We start from the raw sequence: 20,910 nt of genomic DNA, 5'->3' as shown, positions 1-20,910 counted from the left end.
AAAATTAATATTTATTGTATTTAAGTAATTATTTATTATTTTTTGTGATAAATATATTTCCCATAATTATCTAAAAATCTATTTTTGTTTTCTATTTAACAAAACATTTTCAATAATTATTGGCGATTAAACTACTATTATTTAACTTTTTTAGTTTAACTTATTGCACTTATTGTATTTTTGTTATACTTTTATTGATTAATATTAATTAGGGATTAGAATATTATTTGATATTACACTATTTATTGACTAATTTAATATACTTTTTAATATTTATTGTATTTTATAATTATTGTAATTACTAATTTTTTATTGTTAGTTATTGTATTTTCATTATCAATATATTTTCAATAATTATGTGCTTTCACTATAAATCTTCAATAGTTATTGGAGATTAAGCTATTGTTGTTTATTAGAGATTATACTATTAATTTAGCTAAAATTAGGAGTATTCATGGGTTGGTTGTAGGTTGTTTGGTTAATCAAATCGACCTGGTCAGGTTGGGGAGTTGGTCACTTAAAACCGACTAACCATTAGCGAAAACTAGCCAATTCAACTTGTATCAGTTTGGGTCGATTTTTGGTTAGGTCAGTTAGTTTAAAAGATTCAAACTTAAAAAAAAAAACTAAATTAAATTTAAAAAATTACATTAGCATTATTAAAAAATAAATTTATGATATAAAGTATTTTAGATTAAGAAATATGGGAATTTCTCACTTTCTTGTATTAAAAAATTATGTTAAATATATATATATATATATATATATATATATATATATATATATATATATATATGTATATATGGTTGGGTCATTTGATTTTGATCGATTTACAAATGGGCAAAGCAAAACTGATCCAACCTGGTTAAGTTGGGAAATTGTTGAACCAAAGCCGACTGAAAATACTAGAAAGCCAACCAACTTGGGTCTAGTTGGTCGGGTTGGTTGATTTCATCAGTTTGATGAACAACCCTAGCTGAAATTAATTATTTTTATTTTGTATTGTAAAAAAAAATATTAAAATTAGTATATAAAATATAAGAAAAAATCTATGATGTGGGAAAGATATGGTATTAGAAGAGTTTTGACCAATCAAAATCCACCCATGAATTTTGATAAATAACGCATGATTGGCTACCATGTTTACGATACCAATTGATTAGTAAAACATTTTTCAGATATCATATCTTTCCCATATCATAGTCGAACCCTAAATATAAATAATTATTAATTATTTAAAAGTTAAAAATATAAAACAATTGTATACTCTTATGTGTTTCTATTGTTTGGGTTTCACTTAACAAATCCCATGCATCACATTGGTCCCCGCTAGTACATACATGTATATCAATGTTTGGTGTAAGAAAATTAACTAACCTAAGCAGTGGTAGAGCCAGGAATTTTCTATTGGAGGGGCCAAGTTAAACAATAAAATGAAATAGGGAGTAGAAGAAATAGAGTTTAGGGAAAATGGCCTGAGAAGGTTTGGGTCTATTACATATTTTTTAAAGAAAAAATACATTTTTTTTTTTATTTTGAGAGTTGGAGGAGGGCTAGAGATGATCCTTCACATTTTTGTTCAAGTTTTGGGGGGCCAAAGACCCATTTTATTAAGTTTTGGCCCACCATTATATTTTGGCTTTGCCCTTGAATCTAAACCTAACATAGGCCCAAGTCCAATTTGAGTGCACCATATTTTAGTATGGGCTGGGCTTGGATTGGATAGTTTAGGCTTTTCGAGCTATGGGCCCAATTCTTCAGGTTAGACTTGGATTGGGCTAAAACCCAACCCAACCTACCCGATTGCACTTGTACTTGTATAGTCTCCACAAAAGAGGACAACATTACAATTAAGGGTGAGCATTCGGTTTAACCGAATAAATCAAAATTTTAAAAATCGAACTAAAAGAATTAAAACCAAACCAAAACTGATTTATAGAATAACTGAAATAACCAAAACCGAAATTTTTGATTTAGTTTTCGGTTAAAATTGATTTTTTTTATATATTATAACATATAATATATATTATGAAACTAAATTTTATTTTATTATATATTAATATATAAATACATATTATATATTATTTATTATATATAATAATAAAAAGTTCGATTAACTTGATTAACCAAATTTCTAATTCTAAAAACTGAAACCAAAATCTGAATTAACCGAACTGATTTAATAAAAAAAAAACTGAATAAAAAAGGAAATCAAAAGTTTTGATTCATTTTTTTTAGTTTTAACCGAATAGTGCTCACCCCTAAAGCTCTGTTTGGTTTGTGGGATCAGGATAAGAAAAAGGGAATATTTCAAAAATATTCCTTTTTCTTTTATTTGTTTTGACGGAAAGAGGGGGATGGGATGAGAAAAAAAGTGGGATGCAGAATCCCAAAATTGTGTAATTGAGTTCGCACCAAAATAGTGTGACCTCAATGGGAAAACTCGAGAAAATCATTCGCTTGGGGAAGGGGATGTGCCTTCTTCTTCTTCAACTGGAGTAAGGTGACGAACCAAAGAGTCTCCTTACCACGGACCAGTGGTGACGGTGAACAGCAACGAAAGCAAACAATCCCCCTTCCTTTCGACAGCGGCGACGAACCAACGATGATGGAAAACAGTCCCCATTACTTTTGACAACGGCAACGAACCAAATACTATTCACTACCTTCCCTGTTCGAACAAAGAAGGCGACGGTGGCACAATCCTTCATCATTTTCCTACTATTTTCTCATATAAACCAAAAAGATAAATTTTTACACGATCCCATCTTTTCCCATCCCACCCAAGTCTTCCTACAAATCAAGCATAGCCTAAATTTACAATCAAGTGAAAAAAAGTCAAAATCAAACTCATAAAGTCGTAGGCAATGCCAGCAGAATTGGGACCTGCTCCTCACGCAGGCGCCTCACAACGATCTTACAGGCGGCGAATGCATGGTAGAATGTACCTGTGAGGTCGGTGTTAGGCGCCATGTGATCAGCGGATCTAGTCTCAAGCCAACATGGTGATGTCTAAAAAATTGATAATTGGAATTAGTTCTCCTCCGATGTCCGTACGTGACTATGGACTAAAGCTGCGACTTGGGTCGGATCACAAACAAATCCAAATCGGGTTGGGTTAGATCGGATTGACGATGAGAATAATAGTTTTGGCGGTTTAAAACCTCAGGTTGACGTAGGTTTGACATCAATCGTTCTAACCCGACCCGACTTGCACTTTTTTCATATGTGACCGGGCGTAGGAAACGGGGAACAATTCTATCGAAAGTTTGAAATAGGATCCTTTCCAGGAACGAAAGCGTTGTTTCAACTTTCAACGCGTTTGTGTCAATGGACTGCCGCGTAACTTTTCCGGGCACTGTTCCTTGTAACCATGGAAGCCCTTCTCTCGACTTTCGCTTTTCTTCGTCTGCTCCAAGCAGAGTAGTTTTATAGTTTATTACCCTACTACTACGTCATTCAAGGTGATGATCCCTTCCACAGGTGAATGCAAGTAGTCTCAAAACAAGTTCAACTCCAATTCTGTCACCCAAATTTCAATTCAAGAAGAAAGAGGGAAGACCAATTGTTGTTCTCAGTCGAGCTTCTTCTTCATCTACTGCTTTTGTATCAGGTTCAGATGTTCTATTTTGGCTTGATAATCTGGGTCCGCAGACCGGCTCCAGAAAGAGAAACAAGAGGAAAGGGGGAGGTGTTTCAGCTGGTCAAGGAAAAAGTTGTGGGTTTGGGATGAGATATTCAGAAGTTGAGGTTCGCCCCGGTGTTCGCAAAGGTTTCGAGGGTGATCAGGTGCCTCTTTACTCTGTATCCCCAAAAACTTGGAGGCATTGCCGGAGGTATCGCTTTACTCCCTTGTTTCATTACTATTTACTAACATGTATGTCTTCTAAAGATGAAGAAAAGGGGTTACCCATTAATCATGTTCCTTCTCCAAATAAGATTCTATTCACAGTTTTGAGTACTTCTGAAGTGAAATCGATGTGGAATCAATCAATTCAAGGTTTTCTTCTTGGTATAGAACATGTTCCCGGAAAAACTGTATACTAAAATGGATTTAGCTTTTCTGAAAGCCATTTCATTTTTTTCAGCTAACGAGATACAATTCCTTGAAGTCAATTGGCCATCTTTCGGTGTCCAAACTAATTGTGCAATTATACATCAGGTGTTACACTCCCTGCTTAGAAAACTTTCGATTTGGTTTTGACATTCAGGTGTTTTTCTTTTTTTTCTTTGGGGGGATTGATGGAATTTTTGGTACAGTGGATTTTAAAAGAGTCGTGCTTGCTCTTTTCTGATATCGTCACTGCGTAGCAATAAAGGGCTCAGATCATGATTATGTAATATGGAGTTCAAGCCTTTTAGAAAGAAAATGATATTCGAAATACCAAAGTCTCATCCCCGTTTTAAGCACGGTTAGGCTTCAGTTGAAATTCAAATTTTCCCTTCTTCAAGACTCAAGAGTGAGAAGAGAAAGAAAATGGTATATCACATAATGATTATTTTACTATTTGTGTAAAGATTTCTACCATCTCTTGATAGGTCCGATTAGATTTATGAAAAGAATGTTTCTTTCTTTTCTCTTTCTATCCTTTCAAGTTTCAAGGTTCTACCTCTTATCCAGTTATTTACTAGATGAGGATGTGTAATTTACTAGATGAGAATGTTTAATACGAGTAACCTCAGTGTTTGCCATTTAGGATATATGATGTCCTTAACCAGAATTCGGGATTACATTTGAGGTATGTTAAGAATGGCAAATAATTGTTCATGGTGGTCAGGGCAGCATCCGAATACTAAAGGAAGCCTGACAGAGTATGAATCATTCTGTGGATAAACATGTCAACAGATATTTCACCGTACAATAAAAAGATCTATGTAAAGAACTATGTACAACCCGAGTATAGGCTATGTACAACCCCTTGTAAAGAACTATGTACAACCCGAGTATAGGCTAGAAGAGTTGATTGTTGTTTACCCCTTGTGTAGCCAAACTATCAGCCATACTATTGTGTCATGGACGCCTTCCTCGGGAAGACGTAATCGCCGCCGGCAGAAACAGGCCCCGGGCCCACTGCCAGCAGCAGCAAGGATTCAGTGATGCTCATCCTACCCAGTTCGGCAACAGCAGCCTTATCTAGATTAGATTACCTCATTTTGCTTGTTCTTATCTTATTGTTCTTATCTCTTATCTTATCTTGTTAATAGCTTATCAGATTAGGATTAGCTTATCTTATCCTTAGCAAGATAGAACTGGAAGTCTCCCTATTCAGTAAGGAGACTCCCCTTGATTAGGACTCTTGTAATCTCCTATTTAAGGAGACCCCATTATTGAATGAGATATCAAATTATTCAGTCAAGAGTGAGTTAGGAGAGTTGGTGATCTCTTGGACAAATCACCAAAGGCGCCAAGATAGGTTCATCACGAGCAAGAAGGAACAAGGGAAAACAAGAGGTTTTCCCCGTGGACCGACCCATGACGAGATCCTATTCCCGGGCCCTCAACAACTTGGTATCAGAGCCGGTCGTCATGGGAGATCTGCAGCAGCTATCATTCAGGGTCCACGAACTGGAGCATAGGCTTGTAGAAACCAGTAGGGAGGTTCGTGAGGTCAAAGACGATGTCCGGGAGCTGCGACGCTTGCTGGAATCATATTTTTCTAACAGGGAGAGGAATCCTGAAGGGGCTGTAACCACAAACAGCCTCCGACCAGACTTGACGGAGCCGTCTGGCGAACAATAGCAGTAGTAGCAGACTCTTCTTGGTCCACAGCAGCAGCAACACCCTCAGCCACAGCAACCAGACAACCAACAACAGCAACAACTACAACAGTAGAAGCAACAGAGTCTTCTGACGTCTTCCGGCAAACAACAACAACAATAGCAACAACGCAAGCCAGATCTGCCGGAGTCTTCCGACGAACAGCAGTCCGTCGGCCATGGAGTAGCCATCATCCCCAAGTACAGCAAGCTGGAGTTCCCATTGTACAACGGCAACGGAGACTCCCTAGGCTGGCTGTATCGCTACGAGCAGTTCTTCCGGAATCAACAGACAAATGACTAGGACAAGGTAAGCCTAGCCGCCTTTCATTCAACAGAAGAAGCACAGCTTTGGTTTTATCGGTTAGAGCAAGAAGAACCCGGGCTCAGTTGGCCCCAGTTTAAATCCTATTGCCTCCTTTGGTTCGGACCCCCATTGACCAGCAACCCACTGGGCGAGCTAATTAACCTTAAACAGACCGGAACAGTTGCTGAATACCAGCGACAGTTCCAAACCCTCCTCACGAGGGCATCCTCTGTGCGACCAGACCAGCAAGTAGATATGTTCACAGCAGGGTTAGCAGAACCCCTGCGAGTGGATGTCGAGATGCAGAATCCCCCAAATTTGGTCACAGCCATGAACTTAGCCCGCGCATTTGAGCGCAAGCTGCAGCTCAGCCGCGGAATTTTTAATGTGGGTCATCCACCAAACTCGTGGGTGCCCCCAAGACCAGCAGCAACGACCCCCTCTTCTGCTACCAGCCAGGAAATGAAGCCTCCCATGACCACCACCTCTAGAGCAGTGACAAGTATAGGCAATAACATGGTCACTCCTCCCATCAAGCGCTTGACCAGGGCAGAAATGGTAGAGCGCCGAGCGAGAGGTCAATGTTTCAACTGTGATGACCTCTACTCAGCAGGACATAGATGCAAGAGGCTTTTTTGCCTTCTCATAGATGAGCAAGAGGAGGAGGAAGGGGAACCCGTCACATTCGAACCAGAGATCTCTCTCCATGCGATCACCGATATTAAAACCTCTCAGACCATGCAGTTACATGCATAGATCGCAGGTCAGCTGGTGCGCATTCTCGTCGATTCAGGGAGCACACACAACTTCATAAGTGAACATGCAGCCCTACAGTTAAAACTACCAATGGAACTCCGGCCGCGACTACAGGTAGCCGTTGCAAATGGTGAAAAAGTTCACAGTCTAGGGATTTTTAAGGACGTCCTAGTACAGGTCAATTCTAAACTAATTCTTGTTGATTTATTTGTACTCTCATTGGATGGGTTCGATATTGTTCTCGGGGTCAAATGGTTAATTACCCTAGGCCCAATTTTGTGGGACTTCAGTGCACTCACCATGACCTTCCACCTAAATGGCAAGCAAGTTTCATGGCATGGTTGCAGGGTTAAAGAAAAGACACCGCAGGTTCATGCACTCTAGACAGAAGCGACAGCCATGGAAAAACTTCTCGCCGAGTTTTCAGATCTGTTCCAGGAACCGAAGGGCCCTCCCCCTTCCCGAGCTTGCGACCATCGTATTCCTTTGGTGGCGGGTTCAGCACCAATCGTTGTCAGGCCTTATCGCTACCCTCACTTGCAAAAGGATGAGATAGAAAAACAATGTACAGCGATGCTGAACCAAGGGATCATACGCAAAAGTCACTCCCCCTTCTCTTCGTCGGTTCTGTTGGTGGCGAAGCAGGATGGAACATGGAGGTTCTGTGTTGACTATAGAGAACTCAATGACTGGATGATCAAAGATAAGTTCCCTATTCCCGTTGTGGACGAACTGTTGGACGAGTTGCATGGTGCCCAGTATTTCTCTAAGTTGGACCTCAGGTTCGGATATTTCCAAGTTTGCATGGCTCCTGGTGACGTGAAGAAGATTGCTTTTCGCACCCACCATGGCCACTTTGGATTTTTAATCATGCCATTCGGACTCTCCAATGCACCATCTACATTTCAGGCACTAATGAACGAGGTATTCCAGCCCCATTTGTGCAAATTTGTTTTAGTTTTCTTTGATGATATCCTCGTTTACAGCAAATCATGGGTAGAGCATGTCCACCATCTGATGCCTGTTTTCGTACTCCTACGCCAACACAGCTTATTCCTGAAACGATCCAAGTGCTCCTTCGGGGAACGACAAGTTCTTTACCTCGGCCACATCATCCATGGGTAGGGTGTCACAGTTGATAGTTCCAAGATTCAGGCTATAACAGAATGGCCCAAACCTCAATCCGCCAAGGCCTTACGCGGGTTCCTCGGTTTAACGGGTTACTACCGCAAATTTGTACAGAACTATGGAGTGTTGGTAGCCCCGTTAACCAACCTGTTGAAGAGAAACTCCTTACGGTGGGACGACGCAGCTGATGAAGCTTTTCTGTCACTGCGAAATGCATTGTCTTCAACCCCTATCCTGCAATTACCTAATTTCGCCCTCAAATTTACAGTCGAGTGCGATGCTTCCGGAGTGGGTATCGGGGCCGTACTACAACAGCAAGGGCACCCGATCGCTTTCTTCAGGCGCAGATTGGCCGACCGGCATCTGAAGCTTCCAGCCTATGAGCGCGAACTAATCAGCCTTGCCCGAGCCATCCAACACTAGAGGTCGTATTTGTGGGGACGGTCGTTCATCGTCAAAATTGATCATTTCAGCTTCAAATAGTTAGAGCAGCGTCTCACCACTTCCCCTCAGCAACATTGGGTTAGCAAACTGCTTGGGTTTGACTTCCGGGTGGAATATAAGGCCGGATCCTCTAATCGCGCAGCTGATGCCTTGTCTAGGCGAGAAGAAGACGCAATGGTTCTATGTGGCATTTCCCAACCTCGGATCTCTCTGTTTGATGACATTAAGAAGGCAGCACCACAGTCCCCGGAATGGTCGCTCTTACTGCAGAAGATCCAGACCGGCACGGCCGACCCCGATTGGTCACTTCACGACGGGTTGGTACTGTATAAGGGACGAGTCCATATTTCAGCAGGCTGCCCGTTGATTCCCACCATCATCACCAGCATCCATAACTCCACCCATGAGGGCATTCAAAAAACACTACACCGCGTCCAGACTGATTTCCATTGGCGAGGTATGAAGACTTCTATTCGAAATTTTGTCCAGAATTGCTCCACATGCCAACAACACAAATGGGAAAACCTACACCCGGCAGGCCTCCTTTAGCCCCTTTCCATCCCATCGCAGATCTGGGCCAACATCTCCATGGACTTCATTGAGGGACTTCCCAAGGTAGGGGGCAAGTCAGTTCTCTTTGTGGTAGTTGACCGCTTCTCTAAATACGTGCACTTCATTCCTCTATCACGCCCGTACAGTGCCGCTTTGGTTGCCCTCGCCTTCTTTACACATCTTTCGCTTACATGGGTTGCCGGAATCCATCGTCAGCGATAGAGACCCGGTCTTCACTAGTGCCTTCTAGAAAGAGTTATTTCGACTACACGGCACCACCCTGGCCTACTCATCAGTTTACCGGCCACAAACCGACGGTCAGGCAGAAGTGGTTAACCGCACTATCGAGATGTATCTCCGCTGTTTCGTAGGCGATCAACCTCGACGGTGGTTGGAATGGCTTCCTTGGGCCGAGTACTGCTACAACACAACCTACCATTCCTCCCTCGGCATGACTCCCTTTCGCGTCGTTTACGACAGGGATCTACTCATTTGGACGCAGTCGATCACTCCTTACAGGACCACGACGCCCTCCTCGCCAACGTCCGCATTCGCTTACAGCAGGCCTTGCTCCGCATGAAGCTCCACTATGATAAGCACCACCGGGAATTGTCGTTCGATCCAGGACAATTTGTTTGGTTGAAGCTCCAGCCCTACCGGCAGCGCTCCTTGCGCCACAAGGCTGCCCCGAAGCTGGCCCCTAAGTTCTATGGGCCCTACAAGGTTCTGCGATGGATTGGCAGTGTGGCCTACCAGCCGGAATTGCCAGAGACTAGCCGAATTCATGATGTCTTCCACATCTCCTTGCTGAAACCATTTACGGGTGTTCCCCCGGACCAAGTTCCCTCCTTGCCACCCTTGAAAGATGGCAAACTGGTCCCCCAGCCTAAAACTGTCACCCGGTCTCGTTTCAATCGTGGAATCCTTGAAGTCTTGGTGGAATGGTGTGATCTACCACCAACAGAAGCCACATGGATCCCATTGGTAGAGTTCCAAGCCACATATCCAGCTTTCTAGCTTGAGGACAAGCTCGTAGTCCAGGAGGGGAGTAATGTTATGGACACCTTCCTTGGGAAGACGTACCATCGCCGCCGGCAGCAACAGGCCCCGGGCCCACCGCCAGCAGCAGCAAGGATTCAATGATGCTCATCCTACCCAGTTCGGCAACAGCAGCCTTATCTAGATTAGATTAGCTCATTTTGCTTGTTCTTATCTCTTATCTAATCTTGATCAGATTAGGATTAGCTTAGCTTATCTTATCTTGTTAGTAGCTTATCAGATTAGGATTAGCTTATCTTATTCTTAGCAAGATAGAACTGGAAGTCTCCCTTTTCAGCAAGGAGACTCCCCTTGATTAGGACTCTTGTAATCTCCTACTTAAGGAGACCCCATTATTGAATGAGATATCAAATTATTCAGTCAAGAGTGAGTTAGGAGAGTTGGTGATCTCTTGGACAAATCACCAAAGGCGCCAAGATAAGTTCATCACGAGCAGGAAGGAACAAGGGAAAACAGGAGGCTTTCCCCATGGACCGACCCGTGACGAGATCCTATTCCCAGGCCCTCAACATATTGGCTGATCCTGGCACATACTGAACTATGTACAACCCGAGTATAGGCTTGCAGTTCTGCTCTGGTGAAACCTCCATTTTTCTTCCCTTAAAACACCACCCACTTTAGATAGTCCTGGATTTCCCATAATATTGTCATCAAAATTGAACTTGACAATACCTCTATCAGGTGGTTGCCACACAGCTTTTACACTATGGCTGATGCTTGTTATGGATGATGCCTTTTTGGGAGGGCTTTCACAAGGTGGCTTTTGGCTCTGTGAGGTGGGCCCCACCTGGACAGCCTATAAGCATTGTTTGGTGAAAAACATGGAAAGCTGAAATTAACTATATTTCAGCTGAAAATGGCTTTCCCATGAAGCTTCTTTTAGTGGCTTCTCCAAAGCAGCTCGGTGAAAGTAACTCAACCAAATCTTCAGCTCTCCCAAATGGGCCCTTGGAAGGGCAAAATACTTCATTATTAAGACCATTGTGGAAATATTCTTTACACAACACAAACACTTTTAACAACCAAAAAGCAAGGAGAAACAAAATTGCTATTGATTGAGAAAAAAATTTAATCTCTTTATTCTCTAATTTTCAGAAGCACAGATCAGCCAATCATATGCTAATTCTGATGTTTTGGTAGGCAAATTTGTGCCTATTCTTAGGCTTGGGGGGCTATAGTGGCTACCCCAAGAGAATATTCTTCACTTGATAGCCAAGTGGAATTTGGATCTTCTAGCAACAGGTGTAGTTAAGTGTTCCTTAAAGGCATTTTATGGGGGATTGGAAAGAGAGATCAGAACTTTTAAGGACTATATTTCTCTTCCTAAGATCATTGATATAGGGTTTCAGACAGGATTCTATGTTCCAAAAAAAATCAGAGTAAAGGTTGTATTGATATAGGTTTCCATAATTCATGTCGATAATGGAAATCAAACTGAAATTCTATGAGTAAAAATTAGATTTCTAAGTGCACAAGTCAAAGAGTCATGAATTCTTTTTGTTTCTAAGTGCACAAGTCAAAGAGCAATTTTGTTAATTTTCCCTCTTTTAAGGATGGTTGATCTGGCTGATCTGATCCAATGACTGCTAGGCCTAAATTTAGTATAGTGGTTTTATTAATTGAATCAAAGTTGGATGTGGCTAGATTGATCCAAATCTGATCCAATTATATAGCCCTAAACAATAGCAGATAGTTTAGGCATTGCAAGTGAAAAAGCAAATTGTTATTTGAGGCGTGGGGATGAGAGACTGTATACCTTTATAATAGTTTTAAGCATGTCCATGTACTGACACCTCAGAGTTTTTTTTTTTCATTGCATGTTAGGTGTGCATATTCTTGGAAAATATTCTAAGAAATATTTTTTCTAATCTCTTTTTTCTGAATTTCATGCACTGATTTGTCAGCTAATTGTCAAAAAGGAATGCATACTGGGCTGCCGAAGTATGTCCATGTGAACTTGCGAGATATAGCAGCTGCAGGATTCCAAGAAGCGGATAAGGTTTCTCACTAGAGTCCTTGAAGGAGATGGGATTGATTAGCCCTTCTGGAAGAGAGCAAACACTTCCATTAAAGGTAAGGATGATGAATCATATCTTTTAATTTATTTTACAATGCATAGGAGGTAAGGTCAAACATTCTATTTAAGAGAATCATCAACCGTTTGCTTCATATTTCTGATTCATCAAATAGCATATTTTTGCTTTATTATATAATTGGGACATTCAGATGTCTTGGAATTGAATATGGATAAATGGTGAGATAGTGATCCTGGTAAACTTGATATTTTGGCATGTTCAAATACTCCACATGGTTGGTATATTTTGTATAACATTAGTTTCTATATATTAAATATTAGAAAAGCCATAGTTATAGAGCCAAATTGAATTATTGATATGCATCAAATTAAATTGTATATAAATAGAAGTACATAAGTCTATCCTATTCTGTTCTGGGTTTTTTGTCTCCCCTTTTTATATACCTTGTATTTTCTCTTATTAGGGTTATTACCTAGAACTCCCCATTCACTTTTTCTCATTTGTCCTGTACTTACCCTGACTTTCCAAAATCTCCACGGATCCCACTCTCAGAATTTTTGTTATCTAAAACTTACCTTCCGTCATGTCAACATTAGTACCATTAACAGAAGTTCAGCTAGGCCATTATTTATTTTTAATGACACAACTAACCCTGATCCAGTTAAATAATTGTTTAAAACAGAAAGGTAAAAATACAAAAAATCTTTCATCTTTTATCCTCCAAACCAAAGGTCCGAAGCCCATTTCAATGAAGAGAGGAACCCAAAATTCTGATCAAAAGAAGAAAAAAAGAGATGAACCCCCAGATCTGGAGGGGTAGTATAATTGCTTAAATCACCCTGATGTATTTGGAAATTACTTAAAGTACCCCTAAGGTTTGGAAACCTACTTAAAGACCCTTATAGTATGACGTAATTTGACAAATACTACCCCTCCGTTAGTTGTCTGTCATATTCCGTTTGAATGTGACAACATTACATGACTCTTTCAATATTTCAAAAACCCAATTTTGTCTTTTATTTAAACAAAGCTTTCTCCATTTTTCTTCTATCACCACCATTAACACCCATTGATTATTTTCTTCCTCATTTGAGAGGTGCCTCCTTTATCGTTTGACCTTTGACATCTTCAACGTCTACTCAGAATACAGTAGAAGAGTATACCGATAAAAAATAAATAAATAAATAAAATAAAATTACAGTAGCAGAGTGTGTTTGTTTGGTTGCCACTTTCGCCTTTTCCCCTAATCCTTCTGCAACCCCTTTGGTTTGCCTTATGAAGTTTGCCAGCGACTCGACTGCTGGAAATGACAAAAGAAAAAAAAATCCAACCTCTGCATCAGAAAGCATCTTAAGAAGCAGTAAGTTTAGACAGTGAAAATCTATTTCACAAAGCTCAAACTTCAATCTAAACTTGTCTGAACCAATAGGACTGGTTAAATTTTGAGAAGAATTTAACCATATTTCATTAAAGAAAGAAGAGGTACATGAGAATTACAGAGGAGGAAGCTTGTCGCTATACAAATGATCCAAAAACACACCACATTTGGCTAAGCCATCTGCTATATGATTTAGTTCCCTAGGAATCCAAGCTAATTTTACATTTAAACATTCTAGAGAGTCCCTAGCCTCTGCCAAGAAGTGGCTCAATCTCCAAGTTCCCCCTCCTTGTTCCTTAACCATTTTATAGTATTTGCTGAATCACCGGCAATGATTAAGTTCAGGATTCCCAGGTTTTTTATTATTCTGATTCCTGTGAGAGCAGTCATCACTTTAGCCTTTGTGGAATCAGCCAAACCAATTGGACCACTGAAAGTCCCGCAAATGTTGCCCTTTTCATCCCTTACTATGCCTCCAATTCCAGCTAAGCCAGGGTTACCTAAAGCACTTCCATCAAATTTTAGGGTCATCACTCCTCCACTGATAGGATCTGGTTGTCTCAAGGTTGTTTGATGCAGGTGAGGGAGAAACAGAAAGGGGTGAGCATCTCTATTGAGGTCATTGACTGAGAGTCCTTGAACAGATCTGAATTTACAGTCCAGAGGTTGCAAAGGTAAGTAGTGTCTGAAATTAACTCTTCCAGGGGCCTGAATTTGTTGTCAAAGAGACATTTGTTTTTTTCATCCCAAACTCCCCACAATACTGCATGTGCCACAGATTGCCAATAAACTTTACCCCTTTTACATAAACCTGTTCCTTACCACTGATGCAGAAAGTCCAGAATGTGCTCTGATATAACCCAGCTGTAACCTGCCAATTTCAAGAAGTGGAACCAAATGTTTTTGGGTGAACTTGCAGTGAAGAAATATATGATCTATTGGTTAAATTTTGTCATTCAATACTTATGAAAATAATAAATATAAATGATTGAAACACTGAAAGCTCTAGATCTGTGCATTAGAGATTTGACTTCATGAAAGACAACAAAAACTCCTGACGTGATTTTGACTTTGCAAAGAAGATTGGACAAAGCTTTGTGATGCTATGTTACCTGTTCACAAAACTTGCTAATAGTGGAATTGTTAAAACCAGAAAAGCTTATCAGTCTCTCATCAATCCATAAGAAGCTGCTTTTGGCAATTGGCATCCCTGCTGTAGTGGCAGAGAGGGAGATGAAGGGGAGAATGAAGAAGGGGAAGGGGAGGGAGGGAGAGGGAAAAGAGCTCAGTTATCACCGCTTGGCTTCACTGGTCTGTGTTAAAAAATGGAGCAAGAATGCCTTTGCTGTCGAACTGATTACAAAAGCTCCATTGCAGTTTCTTTCAAAAGCTCAAAAGAGAAAAGGAAAAAATTCTGCTTGTTGAACATCAGAGCTCCTGCTCTGTTCTCTATTTCTTAATCCCCCGCTCTTCTCTCATTTGTTTTTTTATCGTTTGAAAAACAATTTGTTCTTCATCTATTATGGGTACAGAACTTCATTGCAGAACTTACCCTTTCTACTAGAGAGGAGGTTCTCTGCTATACAAGATCTGAATGTCCGGTGCGGATGTTGAATCTGTTCTGCAGTCCTAACTCTTTAGACAAAAATTGATAGAATAGAAGGGAAACAAGATCTTACAAATGAAGGTGTTAAAAAACTGTGTAATTTTGTCTAGAACACGGAATTGTTAAAACGACGAGAGGAGGCCCGCTCATTGCAGCAATGGTGATAAATGGTGTTTGGGATGGTGATTCAAGATTCTTAATGACGGTGACTCTTCTGCTGTTGGTGGCAATCAATTTTGATCAGGAAGCTATTAATGGAACCCAGATAAATAATGGTAATGTCCATTTGGGCATGAGGAAGTAGTGTAATGTGGGGTTTGATAAATCTGACATGAAAAGTTAAAAAGATATTAAAAGTCTGAAATCTGAAAAATGACAATTGCTTTTCTACTTTTTAGAGGCTCTAAATAAAGAAGGTTGTTTGTGTTGGACCAAACCTTCAGCATCTGAAATTCGCTGATTTTACTATTTTACCCCTAAAACACACTATTTGGTAATTTGAGTTCAATTTGCATTTTATTAAATTCAAAATAATGTCGAAAAATATGAGTAAATTATAAAAATAAAAAATAATTTATTAAAATAAGAATAAAATTGAAAAATACATATAAATTTATAAATTAAAAATAAATTATTAAGAGTTAAAATAATAATGAAAATAGTAATAAAGTGCATGAAGCAATGAAAAAAAATATTTAATAATTATCAAATTAATCTTAAAACTATTAAAATAATTAATAATTAATACATAAAAAATAAAAGATAATTTATTAAAATAAGAATAAAATTGAGAAGAACTGCCGTTACTGCTGAGAGTTGCAGCATGGTGGCGGGAAGACAGGAGAGAGAGAGAGAGAGAGAGAGAGAGAGAGAATGGGGCTTTTATCGGGTTAAAATAGGGGTGTTTTTGACTTTAGGCCACATCTGAAATGCGTATTTCAGATCTGAAAAAGCATTTCAGATCATACTTCAGATGCAATACTAAATGAGACTGGCGTCTGAAAAGCAGATATTTCAGACGTCAGACCTCTGAAAGGAGTTATCAAATGCCCCCTAAGTCTTCTCTAATATGGTGTTACTCCACAATTGTCAAAAAAAAATAGTGTTACTCCATGGGTTAATTTTCCGCACCCCTGATTTCATGATAAACTGACCCTCTTCCTCCACTCAGACCAAGTATCCTGAATCAATAGGAATTATATATGTTTATGCAAGTTAGTTGCAAATAAGCTTTTATTATGGTTCATCAAGAACTTGCTCATAGAAGTTAAGTTTGATATCCATTCTCAACATGACTGATGGGAACAATGCGGGCCTTGGGAAGGTAACTCCTAGAGGTATTATTAATATGTCTAGATTGTTAGGCAATGAATAGAGTGCATGTTTGGTTATAGGGTCAAAAGTACCGGAAAACTGTTGCCATTATTAAAAAGCATTAAGGGCCTGTTTGGGAGAACCAAGCTGACGATTCAACTAAGCTGTTCCACTGAATAAGCTATTCAAAGAGGCTGAAGCAGATAATCCTTCAAATGACTGACAGACAGCTGATTTGGGCTCTCGGGATTTTTCACCAAACATATTTTGTAGGTTGTCTGTTTGGGGCCCACCTTGGAAAGCCAGAAGTTGCTATGCTTCAGTCCTCCCAAATGGGCATCAAAAGTTGCAATTAAGACGATGATCTCAATGTAGCTTAAACGGGCATCGGATAGTGGGAAAGTTGAGGGGAAATCTCAAAAATAATGGGTCAAGATTACCTGTATTGATTTTGCTTCCTGTTACTCAGTTAAGAGGCCTGATGAGATAGCTAGGATAATTTTGCTTCCTGTTTATTAAAATGCATTTCTGAGCACAAAGTGATCCATTTGCATTTGCATGTTCTCTTATTAAAATGCATTTCTGGAAAAAAAAATCAGCAAAGGAGAAGCTTGAGGTTGCTGGCTGTTCTCTAACTATATTGCCTGGGGGAAATAAACAAGTTAAGCCATCAGTGGCTAAAGACCCAATACGTGCTGAAGAGTATTTTGCAAAGAAAAGAGCTGCTGGGAGCTGGGGACTGTGCCGCTGACCCAGCTTCTGCTTGAGTTGCATTATTGGCTCATGTCAATTTGTTCTTGACTTTGTAGAAGAGGATATAAAACCTTGGCTTTTCCTCATCCTCTAAACCAAAGCTCCTATTTAAACCATCTTTACTCAAGCTTTTTTAAGATGAAGCCCCATATTGACAGGCACCGTATTAAAGAAATCACAACCACCACATTTCAATCGTTTATTTATTTGACCAATTCCTACAATGCTGCAATTTCTGAAACTCAAATAAATATGTATGCCCTCTGCTTGGATGTGTAAATTATCATCAATGACTTTTGAGGTCGAGTTTTGATCAGTATTAACTACAAAACTCTGGCTTTTCCCCAAAATAGGTATCCCCTGCTCTTTCCCCCCACCCTGTCACCTAATCTCTAAGCACTAAGTCACAATAGGAGGATTTCAAATCCACAACAGGGGTTCCAAAATGAATTTGGATGATATGGACTGTGGAACCAATGATAACGCCCCACCCCAGTGATAAAAGGGGCCCTCAGTGAGAACTGAGAAGTGAAATGGTTGTGGGTCCTATGTCTTTTATTACTGCCTTCCTGCTGAACAGCTATTGGGCTCAGCTAATCCTTTCAAATTCACTCAAAAGCATGGTTTTCAGAACTGGACCGGACAGGATGGTCGGACTGGAAAAACCAGGAACCAGTCAGGTGACCGGTTCTGTTTCCCCCCAAACTGAATTTTCTCAAAAATCGTTGATTTTGGTCAGTGAACCGCTGATATAGGTGGTTAACCATTTGAACCGTTCCAACGGTTTTTACCATTTTTTTATTTTTTTAATTTTTTTGTTAGAACGGGCCAAGTATTCGGTTTGAACAGTCGGACCATTCGGCCTGGTAATCGGACCCCTGAACGGTTCAGTCTCGGGTTGGTTTTAAAAACCATGCTCAAAAGGAGGAATTTGCCTTTTTAAAATTCGTAATTTTGCAAAATCTATAGTGCATGAACTGCACCATAAAGCATGTTCACAGTTGGTTAATCATATTGAAGACCCTGAGATCATTAATATGATTAATTGAAATCTCGTTTTTGTAATCTGCCAATGTAGTCTACTGATATCAGACCAAGAACTAGGAGTGTTGAAACCGAACTGGTACCATCCATTGGTTCGAGCATTTTTTCGGTTCAGTTTCCTCTATTTGATTTTTCGATTTTTGTTGAGCACCCTACCAATGATCGATTATTTCCTAGTCAATGCATTTTGTAGGACAGCTTTAATGTCATGATTCTCAAGTCTAGAACGTATCTCCATACAAATGCTCGAATTGTATTCTCTCTTATACGAAAATGACATCAGCTGTAATCACAATATTCTCTCTTCATTCTTCAGTCGTGCTTTTTGTGATATTTGGCCCTTGCAGTTGAAGGGTCATTGGTTCACTGAAATGGTATAGTCGTAACGCAAGGAGATACTTAAATCAAATTTGTTGTGGGAATTGGTCATCATCGTCATCTAAGCATCTTTCAACTGTATGGGACTGATTTTAATCCTGTTTCACCATTCCATTTTAATGCCACATACACTCCGTTCTATTCTGAGAGTAAGTTGATGTGGAAATGGAAATTTTGTCAATTGTGTACTTGAGGGAGTGTTGAGAAGAAATGTTTTGTTTAATTGCCATCACCATGATCCATGGCCTATGAATCGGTTAAGGTATGAGGAGCATGATTTTAAAATGGGCTGGACTGGACGGTCAGACCGGAAAACCTGGAAACCGGTTTTGTTTCACCCTAAAACTGCATTTTGGCCAAAAGCCGTTGATTTAGACAGTGACCTGTTGACTCAGGTGGTAAACCGTTTAACTGTTAACATGGATAACGATTTTGGTCATTTTTTTATTTTTTAAGTCAGAATAGGCCGTCCGAGTCCCAGAACGGTAGCCTTGATGAAGAGTCTTTCATCTTGTTCCATGGGAATGGGATTGAGAAAGTGGGACCACACCACTTAAGTATGGGGGTAAATGCAATGCCCAACTACCCATGCTGAAGATGTCCCACCAACCATGTGAGCTGAAGCAGTCAGCTCAGCTGAACTACAAGCTGTTAGTTCGGTATATGACGATCATTAATCAAATGTTACAAATTTACAACTTGGATCGATGTATCCAAGCTACTTGAAACAAGTAACAACACACGCTGACGCAAGAAGAATCCATCGAGCCAAACCACATCACTGTCACCATCCCTGTATACAGTTTAGGCTCTGGGTCATGAATCCTTTGTTATAATAGAAGCTTATTCTCGAGGGTCATTTGGGGTTTTGACTGATGGGCTCTAGCTACCAAAGTATAGCACTCAATTGTGCTACCATTCTCTGATATAGCAGACTGTGATGAGGATGGTTTTATGAGGACTAAATCCGATTTCCCAACATCAAGACGAAAACAGAAAGGCAAGCTTGTGAAGTTACCACTTACCAGCACAAACAACGAGGAAGCTGCTGCTTGGCAATTGGAAACTTTAGAGGAAAAATTACGTCAACAGGTGTGAGGTGTGGTAGTGGTTCCTATGAGAGAAGAACCAGATGCCTCCCGGGGGGCCGGGGTTTACTAGTGTTGATGATATGTTGTCAAATACTATAGAAAGTATAGACACATAGACATACCAACATACAGCATTGCCTGCCAGTCTGCCACTGCCAATAAGACTGTCAACAAGCTTATATTAATAATCCAAGTTGCCCAGATGGACCCCAGACTTTCTCGGATTCTGGGGTTGTTCTTTCTACTTGGGAGGTGAATTTAGCCATTTAGGCTTGGTTTGCCAAGGCCCAAGGTTATTTACTTGTGGGATTATAATTAAGATTCAATATTTTTGTGGTTCAATGCGGTTCAGTTGCATCAAGTTTTAAGGATGGGAAGTTTGAGGTCTCAAATCTTACACAGAATCAAAATATGACATAATCTACTAGCTAGCTAGCTAGTACCATACATTTTCACCTGGCCGGCCAACAGACTTACAGCCAGGTTCAGTGGAGCAAGGTCATGATAATCTAGGCCCAGCCCACTCTAGTATAGGAACGGATAAAGCATTAAAGCTGCTTGCCCTGTACGACGATGAGTAGGCGTGGAAATGATAACAACAGATGGGTGGGATGTGGGGAATGAAAATGATTCCCAAAGTGACGCCATACCAACCATGTGGGAATTGGCAATCCCGGCCCCCTCCCGCTCCCCGTCGGCCCCTCATCCACATGCACATATTGATGAGGAAATATGCTATGTTAAAAGCTAAAGCTGGGCGACCCTACCAAAGTCCCCCCTCAAAAACCCTATAGTAGTAGTGGGAAAGCAAGGTGGAGACAATGACCCAAACAGATGATAATGTTTCCTTGTCAGATTTCTTAATGAAAAGCAGTGCAAACATGATTTTCATGCTTAACCCATAAACCAGCTTTAATTGTTTCTTCCATGCAGCCAAATTAGGATCCAAAGACTAACTTCCACAATTCCTTCCCAGCTTTATTTTAATTCGATTAGGATAACTAACACTTGGAATTAGGTGAAGAAAAGGTGTTAGTTGGACAAGAAAGAAAATGATGGAGGGCCTAATCACGCTTGTTGTTTTCCCATCAATCCTTGAAGGAAAATCCTCTAGAAAGGCAGACACAGTGGCATCAACACGTGCATGGTGGACGTGGCGATATCAACTAGTAAAGTTACGTTAAGAATGCATTTGTTTACTCAAATACTTAGATGGACCACAGACCACTAGACCAGATCAGAATGAAAGACAATGATGGACTGGTTCTTTGCTAGCTGCCATTGCCAATAAAAGCTTCCCAGCTGCG

The 20,910-nt window shown here is 40.2% G+C and overlaps 2 long non-coding RNA genes across 3 annotated transcripts; one reads left to right on the top strand and one right to left on the bottom strand.

The window, feature by feature from the left end:
* The first annotated feature begins 3,249 nt into the window (after window positions 1–3,249).
* Window positions 3,250–17,296, top strand: LOC148854836 (uncharacterized). Of its 2 annotated transcripts, none has more exons than XR_016094968.1 (3): window positions 3,250–3,836; window positions 11,908–12,076; window positions 16,937–17,296. It is a non-coding gene; the product is annotated as an uncharacterized LOC148854836 (long non-coding RNA). The 2 variants fall into 2 exon arrangements; XR_016094969.1 differs by lacking the exon at window positions 16,937–17,296 and adding an exon at window positions 14,571–15,042 and having other exon boundaries at window positions 3,301–3,836.
* On the bottom strand, window positions 13,480–15,317 carry LOC148854837 (uncharacterized). Its single transcript, XR_016094970.1, has 2 exons — window positions 14,970–15,317; window positions 13,480–14,288 (listed from the first exon to the last, which is right to left on the bottom strand). It is a non-coding gene; the product is annotated as an uncharacterized LOC148854837 (long non-coding RNA).
* Window positions 17,297–20,910: the final 3,614 nt, after the last annotated feature.

Source organism: Nelumbo lutea, chromosome 4 (assembly GCF_056320005.1).
Source record: "Nelumbo lutea isolate HS-2025 chromosome 4, American lotus-T2T, whole genome shotgun sequence".
NCBI classification, from domain to species: domain Eukaryota; kingdom Viridiplantae; phylum Streptophyta; class Magnoliopsida; order Proteales; family Nelumbonaceae; genus Nelumbo; species Nelumbo lutea.
This window is presented reverse-complemented; position numbering and strand designations above follow the sequence as displayed.